At 31.2% G+C, this 26,186-nt stretch overlaps 2 long non-coding RNA genes across 2 annotated transcripts; one reads left to right on the top strand and one right to left on the bottom strand.

Annotated features, from left to right (window-relative positions):
• Positions 1 to 6,046: 6,046 nt before the first annotated feature.
• On the bottom strand, positions 6,047 to 10,114 carry LOC134708826 (uncharacterized). Its single transcript, XR_010105894.1, has 3 exons — positions 10,019 to 10,114; positions 7,891 to 8,089; positions 6,047 to 6,403 (listed from the first exon to the last, which is right to left on the bottom strand). It is a non-coding gene; the product is annotated as an uncharacterized LOC134708826 (long non-coding RNA).
• A 9,973-nt stretch (positions 10,115 to 20,087) lies between these two features.
• Positions 20,088 to 23,608, top strand: LOC134708815 (uncharacterized). The gene is made up of 3 exons (XR_010105893.1): positions 20,088 to 20,159; positions 22,152 to 22,239; positions 23,562 to 23,608. It is a non-coding gene; the product is annotated as an uncharacterized LOC134708815 (long non-coding RNA).
• Positions 23,609 to 26,186: the final 2,578 nt, after the last annotated feature.

Raw genomic sequence — 26,186 nt, 5'->3', positions numbered from 1 at the left:
ATTATATATTGGTGGTCAATCGGCTTTTATATATAAAAAAAAGTTACAACCCTTGAAAAAAATGAATTTATGGAAAATAGCCTCGTTAGCGCTCCCACAGGTACAGTTCTTGCCAGATTAAAAAAAAAAACTTGTACACTTAGTCTAGTTTAATATCAACAATATATCGGATAAGTTCTATAATCATGGACGATGGACTTTTTTCAAAGAGATATGACCCTTTAAAATATTAAATTTATGAAATGTTGCCTCGTTAGCGCTCTCCAGGGTACAATTTTATTTTGAGGTTTTATACGACCGCAAAAATTAAAAAAAAAGTTGGTCGTATATTGGTATCACGGCTTCGTCAGCGTCGTCCGAATCAGATTGTTTCCTGATAATAACTTTTGAACAAGTTAAAAGAAATCAATACAATTTAAACACAATGTTTATAACCACAAAAGAAAGCTTTGGATTGATTTTGGGGATTATGGTCCTAACGATTAAGGATTATGGGCCCAAATGGGCCAAAAACAGCATTTATCTAGTTTCAGGACAAAAAGGTTTGTATAAGTATTCCAATCGTTCTGAAATTGTACCACAATGTTTAGTATCATAAGACGAAGGTTGGGATTATTTTTAAGGTCAAGGAACAGTAAATGGGCTATGTCGCAGATTTTGCTAAAAAATTGCATACAACCTTAGCTTGTTGATTTACAACTGAAAATCGAAAAAATAATACATTTATCTCTTTTATTATCTGAAAAATTGCAGATTGATTTCTTTTAATATGGGTGAATATTTGCATAGAAAGCACAAAAATCGGCGAAAAACCTTCTAAAATTTGTCTTAAAATCGCCAAATCTCTTATTCTACTCCATAGATATTTCTTAAAAAACTATATATTGTTGACGCATAAATTTCTGTTTTTATGATATAAAATATTCATAGGGTCACCGACTTCGTTTTTTGTCTAATAATCAATTTGTTACCTTGTTGGTAGTGAAAAACGTCAAAAACTAACGTTTTACGGCCTGCAACGCGATAACGTTACGATTATTTCGACGTTTTGTTGGATTTTTTCACAAAGAACGCAACTTTGAATGATGTATACCGTTAAAACGAAGTCGGTGACCCTATCTTTATTTTGCATCATTATAACGGAAATTTATGTATCAACAACATATAGTTTTTTAAGAAAAATCTATGGAGTAGAATTAGAGATTTGACGATTTTAAGACAAATTTTAGAAGGGTTTTCGCCGATTTTATGTGCTTTCTATACAAATGTTCACCCATTTTGTAAGAATTCAATCAGTAATATTTCAAAGGATAATTGAGATAAATGCATTATTATTTCGATTTTCAGTTGAAGTTCATCGAGCCAGAGTTGTATGCCAAATTTTACTGAAATCTAAGACATAGCCCATTTACTGTAACTTGACCTTAAAGGGAAACTTCGCAAAAAAATAAAAAAATGATATTATGTCCATTCTGTATAAAAATGCTCAAATTTATTAATATTAAAGTTTTATTCCGCTAGATAAGAGATCACCATCGATTTTAAATTTTGAGTATCAGTTCTATACCTTCCGCCATTTTGTTATCTTGTCCAAATAAAAATCACGATATGTCTATAAACCACAAAGAAACAAAACTACAGTAACCGATGTAGTCTTAATTACGTGTCGATATCTTGTCAATCGTACGGTTGTTTTATCTGACTAACTAACTTGATACGGAAAATGTTCTTATTTTTTTAATAACCATATAGTCTGTTATTTTTGAACTGTTAATATTGGAATTAGTTAAAAAGTCAAAGTTCAAATCATAAATAAGTGTTCCGTGGAAATTGTTTTCGAAAATCTAATTCGTTCATAATTCTTTAAAGTAATATACTTTATTCAAATAAATTAGGATCTTCGCTCCACTGGTCACCCGCATGGCTTAAGGTATTACTCCCAAAGGTATTGTGAGGGGTGTAAGGTGACACGTCCAGGTATTCAAGCGATTTCCTGTCGGGCTTGCAAGTTCATGCATCGTTTCACTTCTGTAGGTATTGATCAGTGTACACGGCCGATAACTTATAACTTTCCATTTTGAACTATCAGGTGCATGTATAATATACATCTCTGTCTTGCGTGTCCGAAAGTGATATAATATACTAGTCATTACTTAACTCATACGCTTGTTTATAAATAAAATTTCTGGTGTAAAGAATATTATTTATAAAAAAAAAATGATACAAAAAAAAAAAAAAAATGAAGATATACAAATATACGTATTTTTTCCAAGGGTTAATTTGGGAAAATTAAAAATGTTATATTTACTCGTTGTCAAAAGTAAAGGACATAGTTGGATCATTCCAGAAATGTTGATTAAAAAAATGTGCGCACTTGTCGACGATTCGTTTATACGCCCGGATAGAAAGTTACGGAACTACAGCGCAATATAAAATATATATATGTATACATTGAACATAAAAAAGAAACATACATTTTGTGCAAATTGGGGTAAAAGTTTTGTAAATAGACTAGTCCACGTATACCAACAGTATGTAATCATCCAATTCGATAGACTATTGTATACCAAAAGAAGAAGAAGAGGACCAATTTGATTTAAATACAGGTCGATCTATAACTTGCTTTGGTTCATCGAAGTTATGAACATAGTAAAATCACAGATTTATATATCAATTAGATTGTTCTCGAATAAAGAAAGAAATTCGTCATCACCACAATTGTTCCGACATATGCAACTGGACGTACACTAATAATCCCCGAGGAATGTGAATATTTTCTAGGAAAGCTATTGAGTATTAAAGTTTCAAATCATTTTCGGGATTTATTTTCTTTCTTGATATTCAATGACAGCAAATTTAAAGAATAAACTGCTTGTCAGATATTTGTCCGCTTTAGGGGTATTCTTGCCAGTTGAACAGACTTATTACATTCAAAAATAGGGAAAGATGACATTAAATTCGTTGTCTTTTGTTTTTAAACATCTTTGGTCAAATAGTTATTAAGTATTATACGTTGTGAGACGAAGACTATTTTAATACGGACGTCCCCGATTATGATTAAATTTGGTTGACGTTTTTCACACTTGATAAAGAATATCTATTCGTAATTTTTCGAGTCCATTCCAAGAAGACCTTAAATTTGCTGTCAAGTTTTTAAAACTTCTCAAGTAGAAAAATATTTTTTCTTTATTCGTTCATATTATATTCCGCTTCGGTAGAGTCATCTTCAGTGAGTTCCAGTTATTAATTTATACGTGGCTTTTAAAAGTTTAAATCTAAGTGTTGTCATTCATTTATTTGCCTAATAAAGACAAATAAAAACACTTTGGTAAAGCTATTTATAATTTCTAAGTTCTCCTTTTTATTAGACATCAATAAAGGACAAAAGGTGTAAATCATTTCAATCGGACATATGATTTAAGTTTCCCGTCTTTAACCGAAAATTGTGTATTTCTTAGTAAATTAACTTATTTGAATTCAAATAAATAATCGCACCAAACATAATTAAATAATTCCACGGCGATCAATTTTTATTTGTCACCAACTTATATATTTTAAATATGTGTATTGAATTCTCCCTTGCCTTATAATTCACTGATCCGAATAGACAGTCACACCTGACAAGGTGTGCCCGAGAGGCATGGTTTAATACCGAAGTGCAAATAACAATTTACCTTTCAACAAGCCATCTACGAGTATTGCCACAGAACCGTGAATACACACATAGTATCAACCAAGTCATAGCAGAGATAGTAAAAGGTCAATAAGAGTACACCAACATATTGTCTTTACAGATTATTGTACTTTACTTTGTTCACCTTATCAGTCCGAAAATATATTAATTAAAAATAAATTTATAACTTTTTGTGTTGTCAACAAAAATAATTCGAATTTATACGTTTAACATAGAAAATTTATCTCATGAATATGTACAATTGAACGTCTGTGCGTTTTATCTTCTTATTATCGGATGGTTATTTAGATAAAGCATAAGTCATCGGCGCGCTTACGATTACGTTAAAATATGATTAAAAACCAAGACTTTTAATGATTGTATTTTAAATCCCGGCATGCAAAAATCAGGAGAAAACGTCACGACCTACAGGAAGTAGTTAATATTTTTTCATTAAATATTGAATTTGTCCTTTATTACTGCACATATAACGATAAAACTTTGTGAATATATATATTATGTCATAATGAACATATTTAAACCATAAGTAAAAAATTGTGAATTTTCCCTTTAAGGGGTTATTGGGCTAACAGTCTAAGAATTAAATGCGAAAAAGGGGCCAAAAACAAACATTTTTCTAGTTTCAATACAATAATTTGTGTGTAATTGAATGGATCTCTTTGACATTGTACCAAAAGTTTCCATATAACACAGGGAAGGCTGGGGTTCAGTTTGCGGTTAATAACCCTGAATATGTAGGAATAATGGGCCAAAAAAGGGCCAAAAAGAAGCTTTTTTTCTAGTTTACAGACAATAACTTGTGTATGGATCTCTATATTTTTTACAAGAAGATTCAATACCACTTAAGGAAGGTTGGTATTGATTTTGGGGGTTATGGTCCCAATAGGTTAGGAAATAGGGACCAAAAGGGGTATAAAATATCATTTTTGTAGTTTTCAAACAATAACTTATCTTTAAGTGTATGAAAATGTCTGAAATTAAACCACAAATTTCCATACCATGGAGGGGTAAATTGTATTGACTTTGGAGGGGGGGGGGGGGGTTATGGCTCAAAATGTTTCGGAATTAGGGGCAAAAAGGGTAAAAACTAGGTATTTCTGATCAATGGACAATTTTTCAAGCTTGAATGTTGTGTCCATACTTGCCCCAACTGTTTAGGGTTCGACTTCTGCGATCGTATCAAGCTGCGCCCTGTGGAGCACCTGGTTGGTTATTATCTTGAATATTATTAATGGGAAAGATAAACTGTAAACAGCAAAAAAGTTCAGCAAAGTATATTACATAAGATCTACCAATTGGTTTATATGACTAAAATTGTCGATTGACCCCTTAAGGAGTTATTTCCCAATCCACTAATGACTATAAATACCGTGATATGTTTAAATTTATTGATATATATTAAAAAGCACAAATAATCGTCGATGAAAGATTTATTAACCAAAAAATTATAAGTGATCGATTCAGGCTCTTGTTTACAGTTAAAATTTTAAAACAGTCTGAGACTAAGTTTTCTTGACATAGATTGAATGCTCAAAATGAAAATTGAATACCATCTTTTAAATTTTTGATAATTTACAATTTTGAAAACAAAAATTCCTTTACTAACATATCTCTATCAATCATATATATTCATTTATAGTTATCAAATATGTGTCAGAAATACACATATAAATGGAATGTTTTAGCTTTTTAAGTTCAAAATGTTTGAGTATTCAATCGGAATTTTGAACACTGGACACTTTTAATTTGCAAAACACTCATTTGAAAATCCGCCGCCGCCTCAAACAAAAGCTACAATATCATGTATATGACCAAAATGTGCGGAATTACATGGGATTCAATAATATCATTGGTTTTCTACTGTTTCTTTCATATTTATTTTGCAATTTGAATTATAAAAACATGGGATTTTCAATATCCCATGGGACAGGGCAAAATCCCATTGGATTGACCATTATCCCATGGGATTTTGGTTAAATCCCATGGGATTTTTTTTGGTCCCATGGGATAATTGTAGTCCCATGGGATATTTGTTGTCCCATGGGACAAAAAAAAATCCCATGGGATTTTTATTATCCCATGGGATTTTTAATATCCCATGGGACAAATTAAAATCCTATGGGATTTTAATTGTAAATATATAGATATAAACATACAGTAATGTGTATGTTACAATGTATTCTATTTGGTAGTAAATTATTATAATATGAATCTTTTTAATTGAATATCTTTTTTTCTTGGGAAATGTTAATTTAGCATATTGTTCTATAACTGTTCAAAACTAAACTTTTAAACAACAAAGCAGATAATGTAAGTATCAATATATGTTTATTCATGAATTATAGAATACTTTCTTAAAACACAATTATTTCCCATTTGAAATCAATAAAAACTCTATTGTTAGGCTTAAAATACTACATGTACTAGTAGCTATTTAAGTAAATCTAAAAAATTTTCACAATTTCCTCAACACAAAACATTAATAGTTTCTTATCATCCAGAGTTGTTTGATGGTATAGTCCACTTTTTGGTCATTCAGCACAGAACTTTGACATTATTTTGGTTTCAATATTTTTTTGTATTTAAAAGAACTTCAAATCATTGACTGAGTGATGAAAATAATAACTGATCCAACTTTTGTCTTTATATTTATTCTGGTCTTGTTTTTATGTTTTCTCCATTTATTCTAGGTGGTGAATTTCAATCCTTCTGAAAAAGAACCAATAAAATCTAAAGTAATGTATTATACTGTTTAAATCATATTATTGCTACATGTATGCAAACAATTTTGTATTATTATAATACAAAATTGTTTGCATACATGTAGCAATAATATGATTTTCAATAAAAATAGCTATGCGGTATGGATTTTACTGATTGTTAAAGGTTGTCTAGTGTCATCAGTTGCTAACGGCCTACATCCTTTGGTCTCTGATGGAGGGTTGTCAAATTAGCAATATACCACATCTTCCTATTCTAATACCATATAACAATCAATTAATTTGTTCTTCTTTATAACATTTAGGTATTTTCTCAAGTTATATACATAATATATATACTGTAAATTCAGAATTAATGTGAGTTTTTTTTATTGCGCAAAATGCAACGGAGTTGTAAACGCAATAATTTAAACTCGCATTATGAAATATTTTTATATATGGATTAAACAAGATTTTTCTCAAAATCTTAAAATTTAAAATCGCATTTAAGTCTAAAATGACAGAATCGCAATAATAAATGCACGCAATATTTATGAATATACAGTATAAAGATCAATGTTAAAACTGACAACTATAATAACATTCCATTATTCATAATCTTCACAAGAATTTGCAATATATTATACAAAATGTAGACAACAGAAACAATATTTCTTTAAGCTTTTGAAGTTCTGACAGATTACAATTTGTGTTTTATTTCAATGAAAAAATACCTTGAACTCTTTGAACATATTGGAAATTATAACATTGATACAAAAAAATTATGTATGTTTCATCCTTATTTTTTGTGTTGTTGGCTTGCTGTCTCATTTTAATATACATTTATACATACATCAATAATCTTCTTCTTTATTAAAAGTAAAAATGGGATATTTTTGATTTTGATATCCCAAAACATTATAGTTCTATCAAATAACTTATTACCAAGTTCAAAAACACCAATGACTGTTTGATATTAATTTTAAGACATGTATCAATGTTCCAGACCATATCAGTATTTGGATCTTACGTTTACGGTCCAGAACTTACAGTCCCACCATATTTGTACAGTCAGACCATTTAAGTATACTTGTACTGTCTGGTACCAGCTCGACCAAACATGTGTTTTTATTTTAATTGCAATTAAACTTTTTGTATTAATCTATTAAAGTCAAAGATTTCAGTTATGTTGATCTGTGCTGTACATTTGTTTCTAATAAACTTGACCAACTTCTTAAAATTGGGCAGACTGTATGTGTACAGTCCAAATACTTGTATGTTCTGGAACATAAACATGATTAACAAGCATTTGGCAGGATGTCATGCTAAAATCCCATTAATATTAGTACTAAATTTTGAGTATATACATGTAAATCCACAAGTTACTTACTGAAATTCATGGCGAACACTCACCAAAAGTTTAAAGAGGATACAATTTAGAGGAAAGACTGGATAGATGAATGCGCTAACACTATCAAAACAGAGCATAAAACTTACCGAAAAACAAGATGTTTTACATTTATCCAGGAGCAGGATAATTGAAAAGTTTTTTTTTTCTTTCTCTGCCATCCATCATATAACCTTTGAATTCATTCATGCAAAATATGAAAATCTGCAAAGGTAAGACCTTGAACCTCAGCTTATCCACATTTTGAATTTTGAACTGCATACTTGTCCTTTTCATCTTGCTGACAACCTAAACATAAAAAAATGATAAAAACATAATTCTAGATTGACTTTGCGTTTTTATTTTTGTTGGTACAAACAATTTTCTCAACTTTAAAACGAAAATATCATCACCAAAAAGGAGGTCATACTAACCTCCAAAATATTTAAACAAACCGAAATTATTACTTGATTGAAAAAATGGCATAGATACTCTTATTTTTGAAAACTTGATGTCTATTGCATACTTATATTCCTTTGTACGAGAGTATGCATATTTAGATGGACTCCATGGACCTTAATGTTAAATAAGCATGATTAATTTTACAGTTTTTCAGCTCTGTGTGTACATTTTGAGAGAATCTTGCAATACTGTATATTCTGATATTCAGAACTTATGTGAGGTTTTTATTAATACAACTGAAAGCTGTATCTCATTTTCATTTCTGATACATATTTATGAGCTGAAGACCAGTGCTGAAATCTTCTCACTGCATTGAAGACCCATAGGTGACCTACGGTTGTTGTCTGCTCTTTGATTGGGTTGCTGTCTCTTTGTCAAATTCCTAGTTTCTACTTCCCATTTTATAACATGTATTCTGATTTTTCTTAAATTACAATATTGAATCATGCAATTTTGTCCATTATTAAAAATATGGTAAGCAAAAATAAATGCACAAAAAATTTAACATTGTTATATATGTAAAAGGCTTTTTTTTAAATTCAAAACAGTTGCCTACACTGTTAATTTCCTTGTTTGATTTCATATTTTTAAAGCCTTTATAGCTAGCTAGATGGTATTTAGGGGCGGATCCAACCAGTTTAAAAAGCGGGGGTTCCCAACCCAAGACAAAGGGGATGGTCCTATATTCATTTGATTTGTTTTATTGTCTCATACAAGAATATAGATGGTTTGAGGGTGGGGAACAGGGATCCGGAAATTTTTTCACCTAACCACTGGGGATCTCAACCATTTAAAAGTTTCTCAAACATGTAGGGGTGGACCGTGGGGGTGACCCCAATGGACTCTCCCTATATTTCATTTGATTTGTTTTATTGTTCTATACAAGAATATATATATGGTTTTATAATAGGGGTGGGGATCTTGACCGTTTACAAGTTTTCAAACTAGAGGGGGTGGGACTTCCCTTTTATTTTATTTCATTAATTTTATTGTCCCCGACAAGAATATATATGGTTAAGGGGTGGGGATCTGGATCGTTCACAAGATAAGAGCACATTCTCAAATTGAACAGGGTGGGGTAACCCCCAAAGACCTCCTTTTAATTTCATTTCATTTGTTTTATCGTCCCATTTCAAGAATTAATATGATTTAGGGGTGGGGATCTGTACCGTTTACAAGATAATAGCATATTCTCAAATTGAAGGGGGTGGGGATTACCTCCCATGGACTCCCCCTCCCTCCCCCCCAATACCTTTTAATAGGTCCCATTGCACAGATAGTTTACATTATTTTCCCTTGATTTACACTTTAGATATATACACTACACAGGATGACAGGTGTAATTTTTTTTTAAAAAGATAATACAACTGAAGACCACAGTAGTGGATCCAGAATTTTTCATAAGTGGGGGCCCACCGACTGCCTAAGAGGGGCCTGCTCCTGCCATGCCACAGTGATTCCATATTTAATCAACCAATTTTTTTCCCAAACAGGGAGCCCTAACTCCTGATCACCCCTTTTTTCCCCTCATTTCAATCACCCTGATATAAATTTAGTTTTATCACTTACAATAGGAATACCATTAATATCAACATATTTCATTTTTGATAAATGAAAGGCAAAAGTTTTGGTAGAAATGGATAGTGGGAAGCTTTCAGATTCACACCATGCCGGTGGCTGTGTTCAAAGTGCTGGGTTTTTATGACCCTCGTTGTTTGCGGACTAACTATTTAGGCCAGTGGTGGATAATAGTGTGCGTGCATTAATCTTCTATACCTTCTTAATCAATATATTCAAATACTGACGGCAAGTGTTGTAATGTATCAATGTCTTATTTGAAATCACCGTGCTATTTACATGTGGGATCGAAAGTGCAGGGGAAGGAAACTTGTCAATTATGATTATTTCTAAGCCAAAATAAAATGAGCCGCCCTTGGGCAGGGGCGGATCCAGGATTTCCAGTTAGGGGGGCGCAAATTATTTTTCGCCGAGCGGAGCGAGGCGAAAAATTTTTGAAGTTATTTTTAGGTAAAATTATTGAAATATTCTTCCAAAGGGTGAAATGTAGATATCTCGAACTATTGTGTGGTAAAATGATCGAAGAATTAAAGTTTCAAGTTGAAACCGCCTTAATCCACACCCGACAACAATCTACAGTTAGACGGGCGGATAGACGAACGCAAAGTGAGACGAGACAGACCACAATTGCTCACCTGACATATGTATTTTGCAGACGAAAATTTCTACTTTAACCAGCAATTTTTAATTGTCCTTTCATAATATCTGTGTTTTTACTTTTTTAATTTTTGGAGGTTGTCCCAGACTTTACTGTGTTCGTAACAAAATAACTAAAATCAGAATGAGACGCAGTTGTCTTTATTTTTCCAAGCATGTAATTCGGTACAGAATTCGGCTAAATATTTAGGTTTGCAAGTGAGAAACAAATATAGACACAGAGATACAAATTAATAAACTAACCTTTCGATTGAAACAGTATTTCTATCTTCCATAACGGATATTATAAAGAATCTCACCTGCCGATAGTTTCTTGACCGTGTCATGATGACATTGTGAAAGTGAGTATAAGGGATGTTTTGGAACTTCAATTATCAAAGAAATTCATTATAAAAACCGGAAATACAATGTAACATTAGTTTTTACTTTAACTGCTAAAAAAACCCTATTATCATGATTTGTCATCAAACGCAGCTCCGCATTTGACACTTTCCTTTGAAATAATTTATAGAACTTTAATAAAGCGTAGGTCAGTTGATTAGTAATCACGTTGATTCTGTTAAACTAACTGTTTTATATACTTTGAATGATAAAAAAGATGTAATGGTCTCTTCTGATACTTAAATATGTTGGAGTAAACCCATGTTTTGCAAATTTTAGGGGGGGGGGGGGGCGCACGCCCGCCACGCCCCCGCCTAAATCCGCCCCTGTTGGGTATTCCTCAAATTGGTGCAAGAGGCTGACTAGTGACTACTAATACATGTCTTAATCTTAAAATAACTCGGCAACGTCAAATAACAGTTGCATGTAAGGCTCGTCTCGGCGGGGTGTCTTTTATTCTGTCTTTTTTTAGTTATATTTTTAATAACTTACACTTTTTTCCATTATTCTCTTTCTTTCACTATTCTTTATTCCTTTTTTTCTTTGTCCTTTGTTCTCTATTCTGTTAATTCACATCCATACCCTCTTATGTGGACTTACGGTAGTTTATTTTTTAGTTTTGGAAGAGATATTAGATACAATATATATGTCTCTGGTTCTGGTATTATGCGATAAGTCAATTTCTTTTTCATGCAGTGTCATAAAATATAATGGTTTTATGCATATCAGCCAAGATTGTGCGTCACATTTTAATAAACAATTCAACACTATATACACGTTATGTGAATTTTATTAAAATCGACGAAGAACATGAATTTGGCAGCTAGTGTCCCTTAAACAGGTAAAGTTCAATTAATAAATTCTGATCTACTGGCATTCAACACCAAATTACTTACTTGCTGTATATTGATAAATTTGATTGTATATTGTCAATACCTCAACATCGAGAATACGTCATGTGAGGTGTTGGTCGCTATGTTTGATACGGGGTCACCGGTTGCGGCTTCGAGACAGAGAAAAAAATCTAGGTAAAAAGTGTAGAATTTTGTTTTTGAAAATTTGAGTTGTAAATTTTCCTAAAAAAGTACTTAATTCCGTTCATCTAGTTGTAAATTTTCCAAAAAAAAAAAATACTTCATCTATTAGGGGTATAAACAAAAACTGAACAAGAAAAGTATAAGTAAACAGACAGAAAGTCGTTGAATTAATTATTTTACAATTGTTTAAATATATGAGAGAATGTTTTAGGCGAATTTTCTTTAATTACAGTTAAATGTATTTTAGGTTCAGGAAATGAGAAGACAATTATGTAAAATATTCAGTTTAACTTTAACGGAAATCTGTGCACGAAGACTTAGTTGTGGTTTGAACGGATTTCGTGTCAATAACTGTCTTCGAAAAAGTCTTTCTCGCTGTAACAAAAATCATTTTTTTTAAATTAAGTTTAGAATCTTACTACAATTTAACTTACATATTGTTTAGAAATAATTATACCCAAAATATCATAATTTTCAAAAAAGGAGACGAAAACGGAGACAAGTTCATTTTCAGAATGTATGTTCACATTGAAATTCGTTTCAGGCTTGCGAAACTGGACAAAACGACTTTAATTAGAGAAAAAAACCTTAATAAATGCGGATTTCTTAAAACATTCGTATAACTCAAAAATAAAATTCCTGGACAAGTTCGATAAACATGAGAAATAATATCTAACTACATGTATATTAGTTTGATTGTTTGAAAAGTACGGCTTTTACAATTAAAAACGGATTCCATATACAAACTTTATTTAATATAAATTCTTTAAAAGTATGAACATTTATTTCCCTTTTCAAAATCGTACAAAGAATTAATTACTGGTCCAGGACAGGATAATTAAATTAAGAATAAAACTTAAAAATTAATGGAACGAAATTTTAATAAAATACGAAAATCTTAAAACATCGTGATATTCATTTTAAACGTCACAATATTACTTCCCGCATGGTCACACTGTATACTAACAACACAATCTATAAACAACGATAAAGATAATCAAATCATTTTTGTTGATTGGATATTTCATGGCTCAGTAGTTGTGTAATCAGTGACACGTGCCCTCATTATTTTATAAGAATTAACATATCTATCTAAGTTCGAATTCAAATTCTACCAAATTTAACTGTAAAATAAGAAGCGTATAACCAGAGTCATATGTATTATATGTCTCTGGTATAACGAATATATGCATCCATCCTGTGTGCGATGACTATAAAGGGTCCTGAGTGCACTTCGTATATATGTCATTAGTGCAATCAGGAGGTTTTTCAAGCGGTGTTTAGGCGTACCGTTATTCTTCTGGCGGCTTAAAAAAAAAAATCTTTTCAATAACTTAAACACAAGGAGACACTTTTGTTTTTTGACAGCATGAACCCCAGTTAATGAGAAAACACAAATTAAGAAAGAAAATCGTTTACAATTAAATTTTATAAAAGGGAAAAAGGGGGGGGGGGGTAATAAACAAATTATATTTACGCTCACATACTTCTAAAAAGATTTGCATACGTAAGCTCTCTATAGATAATGTTAAATTATTTCAGGAGTTTTGAAAAAAGAATATATACAGTTTAATTTCGACTAAAATAGTGATTCTTTTTATAGATTTGGTACCTCAGTTTCGACTCAACATTTCTTTTTGAATTGTTAGATGGCAAACTCTTTAGGACAATATTGTATCTGTTCTTTATGTAATTATGGTGATATTGGCGATGAGATTCATTATATTATAACAAGGCCTTGTGCAAATCCTTGATTATAGAATGTTTGGCAATATAAAAAGGGTACGTCTAAACACCGCTCAGGACCTCCTGGGTGCACTCAGGACATACAAAGTGCACTCAGGACCATTTATAGTCATCGTATCTGCACACAGGATGGATGTTTATATTCGTTATACGCTTCTTATTCTAGAGTTAAATTTTGGTAGTATTTGAAATCGAACTTAGATAGATATGTTAATTCTTATAAAATAATGAGGGCACGTGTCACTGATTAAACAACTACTGAGCTGTGAATTATCCAATCAACAAAATTGATTGGATTATCTTTTATTGCTGGTTATGAATTGTGTTGTTAGTAGTGTTACCTTTCAAATGGATATTTATAGGTTAGACAATACTTGGTCATGTTTTAAGAAGATTTAAGCCCAAGGCGAAGCCGAGGGCTTAAATCTTCATAAAACATGACCAAGTATTGTCTGACCAATTTAGAACATATTCACACTTTCGAGTGACCTTACAAAATCAGTCTTTTCCCATTGTTATTTTCAAACATTAAAAAGAGTTCACATTTTAAAATGTACTAAATGTAAAACATAGGTAATCATTTCAATGGATGGAATGAAATAGCACTGACATAGTTTGTGAGGACCGAATGGATGAAATGTTTTTCTTCTGCTTCAGGTAAAATTTAATTCTAATGAAGTAATAGAGATGTTTTTATTTTCAAAAAGCAACACAACGTTATATAAATCCCCTTTTTAAAATTTGATTTTTTTTATAAATATTAAACTCTGTATAAGCATTTAAATTCAGACCATTCAACGTTAAATGCTTACTTTTTTATTGATAACTTAATATGCATTGTATTTCTCCAAAAAAATTAATCCTTTGCTTTATATATCAACAGTCTGAAATTGTTTTCTTGAAAGAAAAAGAAATCCCTCAAATACCCGGTTTATAACAAATAAATATTATATTACCTACATCCTTACTCCCATTGCTTTTGTTTATTCTATATTAGGTTTACCATTAGAAAATTTATGAAAATTTGCAAAATTCAAAATAATTTGCTTTAATGTTTGCTCTTTCATCTTTAATCAGTAGGATGTTTTCCAAGGAAAATTCCCTCAGGTGGTTGTACACTTCATTAGTGCAGTTATTAAGAGTTCACTTTCATAATTAACTGACAATGAAAAGTCATTCATGTATAGCATTTCATAGTGCATGGAAAACCATGTACTATGAAAATTAGAGGGCAAAACAATGACTTTCCATTGGACGAGAAGGGGTGAGTATGTTCTAAGCTTTGAGAAAAATAAAATTACTCATTCGATGTACTTTTTCAGTTTATTTTTCATGATGACGGCTAAATTAATTTTGTTGCATTTTGCAGTTCATGAAAAAAGGAAATAATCATATAAGAATAGTTGCCTTTTTTCTGTAACAAGTTCGATTTTTGTTTTCCAATGTGATTCTTTTCTCTCTCTCCAAATCAAGTTAATAAACAAACACAATGTTTACTGAATATCAAATTTTATTGAATTTGTATATCTTTTTTCTCAACAGACCATATACATAGGTATAGAGAAGACAATTATTTATTTATATGATCTGATAAGTCTAATATCTTGGCTGCGTACGCGCTGTCCTTGATATTTTCCTATTGTTTGGCTTACGAGCAAGTTTCGGGGGAGGGGTCCCGAACGTGCAAGAGCTGTATAGCCAGTCAAGGTCGTTAAAAACTTCCATTTATTGGGGAGGGATGGCACTTTAAAATCTGTGCACGAAGACTTAGTCGTGGTTTGAATTGATTCCGTGTCAATAAACAGATCGATATAGTCTTTCTCGCAGTCACAATTTTTTTTTTTTTTATTATTTAGTTTACAATCTTACTGCAATCTAACTACTTACAAATTGTTTATAAATAATACCCAAAATATAATTTTCAGAAAACGGAGACAAATTCATTTTTCAGAATTTATTTTCATAATGAAATTTGTTAAAGGCATGTATTACTTGACAAGAACGACTCTAATGAGAGAGAAAAATCTTACTAAATGCGGATTTCTTAAAATATTCGTATTACTCAGGAATAAAATTACTGGACAAGTCCAATAAAAATGAGAAATAACATCTAACTGTATGAGATTTGATTGTTTGAAAAGTACGGCTTTTACAGTTAAGAACAGGTCCCATATACAAAACACAATCTTAATTCAGGAAAGGTTTGAACATTTATTTCATTTTTTAAACTCGTTCAATGAATTTAATTACTGTTCCAGGACAAGAACGAGTCCCAATAGTAGGGGAAAAATCTAACTTCATGAAGTTTCACCGATTATAAAAATATATAGAGAGATATGAAAATACGAAATAATTATTCATCTTAATTTTTGACCTAAGAATAAAACTTAAATTTTCCGTTATGGAACGAAATTTTGTTAAAATACGAATATCTTAAAACATCGTGATATTCATTTTAAACGTCACAATATTACTTCCATGGTAATTTGGTTTGTTCAGAAATAAAGATATATATGGTCACACTGTACTGATCTGTACTAACAACACAATTCATAACCAGCAATAAAGATAATCCAATCAATTTTGTTGATTGGATAATTCACGGCTCAGTAGTTGTGTAATCAGTGACACGTGTCCTCATTATTTTATAAGAATTAACATATCTATCTAAATTTGATTTTAAATACTACCAAAATTTAACTCTAAAATAAGAAGCGTATAACGAATATATACATCCATCCTGTATGCAGATACGGTGACTATAAATGGTTCTGAGTGCACTTTGTATGTCCTGAGTGCACTCAGGAGGTCCTGAGCGGTGTTTAGACGTACCGATATAAAAAGACGAAAGTAGACAAACCCTAATTAAGCAGGGTTTCACAAGTTGATATCCAAGCGGCCCACATTTTTGTACATCGAAAAAGATCTATATTTTCAACGTTTTCAAAATGAAATAACTTGAATTGAAAATTTCCCAACTGTGAAATTTTTTACTTCTAAACGTCTTTAATTATTATTTCGGAAAGAAAATGTTTTTTCCTTTTTTTGGCAAAGTTTACTTCTATATGTTTTTAACCATCACCAGCGACATATTCTCTGCCATCACCAATTAGTCCTAATTATTAAAGATCAATTGACCAAATTCAAATGATGATTGGTATATCGTATTGAGACAAGACAAGACAAGACAAGACAAATACTTTATTAGAGTCTCACCTCAAAATTGACATACATTTATACATTTATAAAATTACAGTAATATTTAAAACAACATGAGCCACTCTAAAAAGAGTTATGAGAGACTATAAAATTTCTACAAAACACATTATTATCTACAATTATATAAAATACCTTTTCTTTTTAATAATACATCATAGCAGATTTTGGCTAAAAAGTAACACACATTTTCATCAGTGAATAAAAATTTGAATTTATCATCATCAGACAAATTAACAAAATCACAATTAAAAGAGCTAGCATGTCTAAATAAAATAGCTCGTAAATCTGCATATACTGGGCAGTTAATTAAGACATGTTTCTCATCTTCAATAAAGTTATTTTTCTTACATTGCTCATTAAAACATAATCTATTGTCAACCATAATGCCTTCATATCGGCCAGTTTCTATTCTCAGAGGTGCAACACCACATCTAAATTTAGCATATGCACTCTTATATTTTCCAGGCATATTAATACATAAATATTTTTCTCTATTAAAACATTGCTTAAACATTCTATAAGTTCGCAATTTACTTCTTTCATTGTACATTAAGTCAGAGTACCACTTCTCTTTATATCTACAAAAATTTTCCTTTTCAATTTGTTTAATTGTATTTTTATCAATAGAAAAATCAGTATTACATAAAAACTCCATATCCATTTCTTTAAATTTCACATTGACTCTATAATTCCAATTTTTAAATTTACTATTACAGCATCTATTGCCCCATAAGAAAACCTTTTTATTAACTCTACAATGAGACATTTTAGTGAGTCTCGACCATAATCTAAAAATACATGTCCACTGAGATATAATACTGGGCATCCAACCCATATCTCCATATAAGGCTAAGTTAGGGGTGTATTTTATTGAATATGACCATAGGTCATCCGTGACGTATCCCAAATAACGGCGCATGCCGATAGATAGTTTATTAATTAGCGTCTCGCAATTTAAATTTCATCAAGGGGACTTAATTAAACCAGTTACTATACAAATCTGGAAAAAACGATGTACATGTACTTTTTAATATTTTTAAAACAAATTACAAAAACGTTTAGTATAAAAATCACGGAATACAAGTGTTTCTTTCTGCCTAAAATATATTTGCAGGTTTTGGCATTTGTAAATAACATTAACGTTTTGGAATCCTAATGCAAAAGACAGTCGATTCAAACTGAAATAACTTCTTTAAAAAAAAAAGATGGTTTGATTTTTTCAGAGACACATGTATTATATGTACGTGTATAATATATGTCTCAATACATGTATTATATGTCTCTGATTTTACCAAAACAAAAATTACAAAATTATAAAATAAGTTTATATCAATCGAATGTATACCCTGAACTCTCACTATTATATATACATGTCCTAAGTTACTTAATGTCCTGTGTGCAACCAAGAGATCCTGAACGGTTTTTAGACGTACCATTATTTTATATGCATATATTCAAAGCTGTTCTTAATCATATGCATACTAGGTATCAGTGGCGGATCCAGGGGGAGGGTTTCGGGGGGTTGGAACCACTCCTTTTTTGAACGATCAATGCATTTGAATGGGGCCATATGGTTGGAACCACCCCTCCCCCTTTTGTCCTGGGTTGGGACCCCCCTTTTTCACATTGCTGGATCCGCCACAGAGGTATATTTATATATATGTGTGTATCAGACCAAATGACTTGCCAATTAGCAGAGGCGGATTTCGTTTTTTTCCAGCCGCCGCCCCCCCCCCCCCTTAATCTTGGGAAACAAATGGTAGATTATATAGGGAATCACGGAAGCATGACTGGACGTGACCCATCTAAGGCAGTCAATGAGTCCCCACTCAACCATCAAACATTGCTTAGTTCTAGTTATCTTAGGTCCTAGTGTGAAATAAAGCCAATGGGTCTTTTTAAACACATCTTAATTCATACATGTATACGTTTTCTCACGTATTTGTTCATGCAATATTGAAATTATGTTTAATCAATGCGTAATTAATGAAGTTCATATATATTTGCTACTTTTCTTCTAAATTTCATATAAAAAAAAAAAAAAAAATTTCTCGTCGAAAAATAAGTGTTGAAATAGCGAATGGACACAGATACCTTATCACATTTAACAAAAGAAATGTTGTATAATGTCATCAATCTGTATTACACGTAGACAGGATGTTCTCTAGAAAACTATACGTTATACACACCCGAGAATACACGCACTGTCGTAATGGAAAAATACTGTATGTTAGTTACCTGTAATCAGCTTTGCAACACCGTCATAACAGCTCAAAAAGATTTTCTTCAAATCAAAATGGAATATTAATTTTTTCTTTAAAATTTAAAACTTTAAAAAGTAGACTTTGACAAAATTATGAAATAGAAAGAATTGAACAATTTAAAATTGTATTTTAACAAAGATTTAGATAAAACTGCATAGGTTCATATTTTGATTCAACGTTTGTTTGGTTATTTTTTAAGGATCGTTGTAAAATTATATATCAAAATACTGACACACACCAGTTTGCCATCTCAGTATGCAAGGCAAGGGTGCTTGGTGAGGTGCTGGAACTTGATGTACATGTATCATTAAGTTACAGTTTTGTTAGGATTTGACTGCCTTTTTACAGAGACTTTCTATTCTTACTGTTATCAGTTAGTATAGACTGTTCCTGGCTTAGAATGATGCTCTGATCAGCAAATGGTGCGTAATTAGCATTTGAATCAAATTTCTTGTAGAAGTAAAAAACACAAATTAATGTATTTGACAACTTTATTCAGGAGCACAGTCTATATTATCCGTCATAAATAACTTCGAGATTTATGTGGAAGTTTACTCTTCTGTCCGATCTATGCTAATCGATGTTCCAGTATATTTCATATATATATTTATTCGTGAGGCCCTCGTCATCATTTATATTCACTAAAAGCACAGTCGCATAAAGATTTAATAATTATAGCGAAGAAATTGCGAAAATTGGGGGAAATAATAAATTTTTAGTAGCATTATTATTTTAAAATCTGAAGAGGTTCCCCGGCCGTTACTTGCAAATTTAACTCTAAAATGAGAAGTGTATAACGATCTATAACGAATATGTACATACATCATGTGTGCAGATACGGCGACTATATAGGGTATGTCATGAGTGCACTTTGTATGCTCTGCATGTAATCACTCAGGAGGTCCTCCTGAGCGGTGTTTGACGTACCGGGAAAATCTTATCTGCATGATTCTAAATCAATTCATCGGTTACACTCCCCTGTCACCAGTGATCCTTTTTTGCTGACATTCTGAAAAAGTATTGTGTAGTCCCTGTGTAAGTGTTGACTCTTAATTTGCACATGTGATTTTTTAAGATCTTTTAACATTACCCGGACTTCTGCAAAAAACAATTATTCAGTTCACTGATTAAGATGGAAGGTAAACGAACAGAAAGTCACAGGACATTCCGAGAAAAAGTCCGAGGACAAAAAGTCGGACACATGTCAGACTCAGACATAAAGTAACAAAGTTGATAGGACAAAAAGTCACAAACAATTTGTTGACAATTGTTTGAATGTAAATTAAAAAAGATTTTGAAATATCTTCTTTTTATTATATATATTCATTTTTAATTTAAGGAAATTGTCATGATTGTTCATCATGTTCATATTATAAAAAATAAGATGTGGTATGATTGCCAATGAGAAAACTGTCCACAAGAGACCAAAATACACAGACATTAACAACTATAGGTCTAAAGACTCTTTACGGCCTGCAACAATGAGCCAATATAAAAAAGATGTGGTATGATTGCCACTGAGACAACTGTCCACAAGAGACCAAAATGACACAGACATTAACAACCATAGGTCACCATACAGCCTTCAACAATGAGCAAAGCCGAGGTAAAGCCCATACCGCATAGTCAGCTGTAAAACGCAATCATACCATATCTTTTTTTTATATTTACATATCAAAAAATGCGTGCAAATGTAATCAAAAGCTGCACACATTGTACGTAATGATTTTTGTGTGCAAATGTAATGGTAATGTGCGCAAACCTAAAGCACTGATTTATTTGTTTTTAATAAATTTTAATTACAAAGTTGCTACATCCTGTTCATGTATAAAACTTCAAGAAAAATACAAAAAGAGTGTTTTCTTGTTCAAAGAAAAATAATCTTTAAACTAAATTGTGACTTTTTGTCCTGTGACAGTGTGTGACTTTTTAAATGTGACTTTCTGTCCTACATTCAGATTGAAAAGGGGAGTTTGGTTCACCCTGTCTCTCTCTATCTGAGACTACTATCTCATTGATGAGCTTTATGTTTCATCTACAAATGTATTGTGCTTGTCATGTATGTATGTCGGATAAAAGCTCTTCAGAGCTTATGTTGTATTGTTATAACTGACAATAAATAAATAGCCCCTAACAAGTAAGAATTTAATAGGTTACTTCTTTTTGTTTTGACATCTTGCAAGGGTTTTTATACCCCCATATTAAAATTATACCCCTACTTTAAAAAAGGGGGGTATACTGTTTTACCCCTGTCTGTCCATCCATCCTTGCGTCAGTAAATGAATATTTTTCGTCCCATTTTCCTCAGGAACTTCAATAGAAGGATTTCTGAAATTTGGTTTCAGGGTTTAATAAATAAGTCAGCTATACCGTGTGATGCATTTTCAGATTCATCACTCCACAACTTCCTGTTTTCCGAACACTTGTATGAATTTACACATGATCATGATGATAGCCAAGTTGAAAGTTGAAAACTAACAACCTAATTTATGTACAAAAAAAATAAAAAACAGATATGTTTCACATAAACAAACAACAATCAAGTGCTGAATTATAGGATCCTGACTTGAAACAGGCACATCCATAACAAAATGGCAGGGTATAAGGAACTTTGAAAATGTTTAGTTTTTGTGCTTTGGTCTTTTTTCCGGATACTGTAAGCAATAAGGCCCCTTGTGCATGTCCTAATGGCAGATTCATATATAAACCATGACCACATTTTATTGTTCTTTGGCCAATGATAAGTTTTCTTGGTTTTGTCATTTTATCAGTTTTTCTAAGCATAGGTCTACTTGTTGTTGAATGGAATGAATACAAGGTATCATATAAAAAAGATGTCTGCCTGCCAAGGTTAATTTTACTGTGACCTCTGATTCATAGAATAATGATTATATTCATGATATTGAACAGCAAGAATGATGAGTAAGTTGATGTTATATACAAATAAGGCAAAATTTTCAGTTGCCTACTATTTATGATATAGTAGTTTTTTTTGTCATTAAATGATGTTTACCCTTTTATGTGTAGGGCAAGAACATTAAAGATAAAGGGGAAACTATAAACAGAAGAAATTATCAACAAAATAAGATTTACAGAGGTCAACAAAGCCTAAATGGTAAGTCCACTGTTACAAAAGTTTTTGTCCGTGAATAATGATTAAATATTTATTAAAATAAGATGTGGTATGATGAATGAGAAAACTATCCATCAGAGTTCAATTTAGTGGATGTAACCATTGTAATTACTTATTAGAGGCCATTGATGACCTGTAACATGTGTAAATAATGAGAAAACCCATACCCTATACATGTTATAGTAATCTATAAAAGACAACACTAACCAAATTTGAAACAGAGCATCAATTCAAACGTCAAATATACCAGACTAATTTATAAAAACAAAAAATTATGAAAAATAAAAATGACGGATATGAACCAACATCAACCACTGAACTATGTACAAGCTCCTTATTGGACAGGTATAATATGGCTGGGTTGATATAAAAATAAGAAACACTTAGCAGTCTGATTTCCAATGAGACATTTCTCCAATAGAGATCAAATGACATTTAAAGAGGCTCTAGGGTATAACAATTTCAGAAAAATATTTAATACTTTTTTATCATTACTCATTTTATTTATTACTTTATCATATGGTACACCAAATCATTCAAAACAATCAATTCGGTTTGGCCCCAGATGACTTTTAAAATGTATATATCATTGAAAAAGCTCTAAATTATCTCCCTTTGGTGCAAAAACGCCATTTTTTGGCATTTGAAATATAATATCTTTTTTAACTCATCAGTGGCCTTTATTTTTATGCCCCACCTACGATAGTAGAGGGGCATTATGTTTTCTGGTCTGTGCGTCCGTTTGTCCGTCTGTTTGTTTGTCTGTCTGTTCGTCCATCTGTCCCACTTCAGGTTAAAGTTTTTGGTCAAGGTAGTTTTTGATGAAGTTGAAGTCCAATCAACTTGAAACTTAGTACACATGTTCCTTATGATATGATCTTTCTAATTTTTAAACCAAATTAAACTTTTGACCCCAATTTCACGGTCCACTGAATATAGAAAATGAAAGTGCATGTTTCAGGTTAAAGTTTTTGGTCAAGGTAGTTTTTGATGAAGTTGAAGTCCAATCAACTTGAAACTTAGTACACATGTTCCTTATGATATTATCTTTCTAATTTTAATGCCTTATTATATTTTTTATCCAATTTCATGGTCCATTGAACATGGAAAATTATAGTGCGAGTGGGGCATTCGTGTACTTTGGACGAATTCTTGTTTATTATAATTTTTAATTAAGCTGTACTTTAACTAAACTTTCGTACTTGAATATTCAAATGAAAGTTTATCATAATAATCATAAACATGATAAAATAGCCATTTTATTGATCTCTTCACTGATAATTTTTGAGTTTGTGTATTTGTAGGTCAGACATCTTGATTTTCATGGTCATCATTCACAGATCAATACTGATTAATTTGAAATGGAACGTGTTTTTTCCTACATTTATTTGAAAGAGGAAATTTCAACATGATGACTATAAACAAAAAGGAGTCATATCATCACCATCATTGATGCACAAGAACTTGATCATATAAATACGACAATGTAATTATCAATTGAAAGATGGAAGGAATGAACAAAATATTAGAATGTTGTTGTCCAAATAAACTTGCTTTGTTTTCTCATTTGAATTTCTCCATTCAATAAAGATGTACAGAGGAAGATCTTTGAAGAACAGATTGAAAAAATGTTTTGTCTAAGAATTGCAGGAATATTCTAGTGAATGAAATTATTTATTGACTTCACTCTTATATAGTGGACTGAATAATTGTACATAGCAAGTTGTGAATAAAGAAAACAAAAACTTTAACAAAAAGTGTTTATATTATAAATTTGCAAATATAAGCATACTATTATGTACACCACAAAAGTATATATAATTCAAATTATACAAGTATTGCAATGAAACTATAACAAAGCAAATCTTACCTCATGAAAAGAGTAAACTATTCAGTCAGAATAAAAATATTATATATATATAAAATATTTTTTCAGTTCTATTTTTCATAATAGAATAAACAAGACAAAGATTTCAAAACAATATTTTTTTCATTCATTAGACATTTCATCATTTTGTTTCAGTGAAAGGACTTTATTCTTCGACTGTAAATATTATTATACATTCCGAAATAAGATTAATCTTTATTGTCATATAAACAAATAAAAAACATGTATGTGACAAAATGAAAAAAAAAATATATATATGTATATATAAAAAATATATTAAAAAACAAATTTGTATACATTTAAAACATTTTACTACCAAACAGCATTCATTGTAACATACACATAACTTTATATTTATATATATATAATTATAATTTTAATCCCATAGGATTTTATTTTGTCCCATGGGATATTGAAAATCCCATGGGATAATAAAAATCCCATGGGATTTTTTTTGTCCCATGGGACAACAAATATCCCATGGGACTATAATTATCCCATGGGACCAAAAAAAATCCCATGGGATTTAACCAAAATCCCATGGGATAATGGTCAATCCCATGGGATTTTGCCCTGTCCCATGGGATATTGAAAATCCCATGTTTTTATAATTCAAAATGCAAAATAAATATGAAAGAAACAGTAGAAAACCAATGAAATTATTGAATCCCATGTAATTCCGCACATTTTGGTTATATACATGATATTGTAGCTTTTGTTTGAGGCGGCGGCGGATTTGCAAATGAGTGTTTTGCAAATTAAAAGTGTCCAGTGTTTTTGGTGAAAATTGACAATTTTTGGCTAAAATTATATTTTTAAAGAAAAAAAAAACACGAGACTTTCTTTTTACTTTTTGAATATATAGAATGTTGTCTTTCAAAATTTGTCAATAACCTGTCATAGTATTGGTGGTATTGAGAGAAAAACATATTTAAAATTTAGGAGTTTTTCAAATTTTTCATTTTCGATTTGTAAGACATTTTTATATGGTTGCTATAGAAACAAAACTATTTAGTAAATTCAAAATTTTAACGTTTTTGTATAGTTTTGTGTTTTGTTTATTAACAATGTCAAAATCCTAATTGTTTTTATTGATTAACTTAATTTCCATGGGACTTTTAATTTCCTTATTTTACATTTTCGAAAGGGGTCTTTTTTCACATATTCAGGCAAAATGTTGTTTTGGTGGTTACATTGGCAACGGATATTATACAGAGAAAATAAAGACAGAATTTTACTTATCTACCAAAGTTCTTAGGATATAGGGCAAACAAAATACTTCAAAGACAGGTACTTAATGTCATTTGGTCTCTTGTGGACAGTTGTTTCATTGGCAGTCATACCAAATCTTCTTTTTTTATGAACTCATTTTATGCCAAGGATTGATATCCTATATCCTTTTTATCCTTTGTACCAAACAGAAATTGGGTTAATTTCTTTTGCAATCCAATACGATATCAGCATATTGAATGTTTTAGAGCTTATTTGTACACAATGGAACAAAACTGGCTGCTAATAAGGAATACTATTTCAATATTTCGTTTTCTTTCATTAAGTACAAATTAAAGAAAAAAAATATCACCTTGCTTTCCTATAAGGTGATACGTGCCATTTGGGGTGGGGGCAGACATTTTGGAAACTATCAAATATGCCAAAAAATATGCCAAAACATATTTATGTGAAAATAATAAAAAAAATAATCTGAAAAGAAGTGTGTTGCATCAGAGTTTATTTTATTATACTGAATAGTTAGTTAACAATTATTGGACAAATTTGAGGGAAGAGAAATTGCACACGTTCGGGAGACCAACTTCTTAAAAGACACGTTTCGCTGAAATAGACACGTTGGGGGTTGGGTACGTTTGGGAGTGTTAAAGATAACAGTAACTTTAGAGCACCGTCATAAATGTACCTTCATCAATTAGCAAACCTCATATCAGATAGTGAGCTATAGAAGGCCGCGCATGAAAAAAAACTCAAAAGAGAAAAGCAACGGCTCGATTTATGTTTAAAACCAAAATCAAAACAAAAACATACGTAA

The sequence above is a fragment of the Mytilus trossulus genome, chromosome 1 (assembly GCF_036588685.1).
Source record: "Mytilus trossulus isolate FHL-02 chromosome 1, PNRI_Mtr1.1.1.hap1, whole genome shotgun sequence".
Classification (NCBI taxonomy): domain Eukaryota; kingdom Metazoa; phylum Mollusca; class Bivalvia; order Mytilida; family Mytilidae; genus Mytilus; species Mytilus trossulus.
This window is presented reverse-complemented; position numbering and strand designations above follow the sequence as displayed.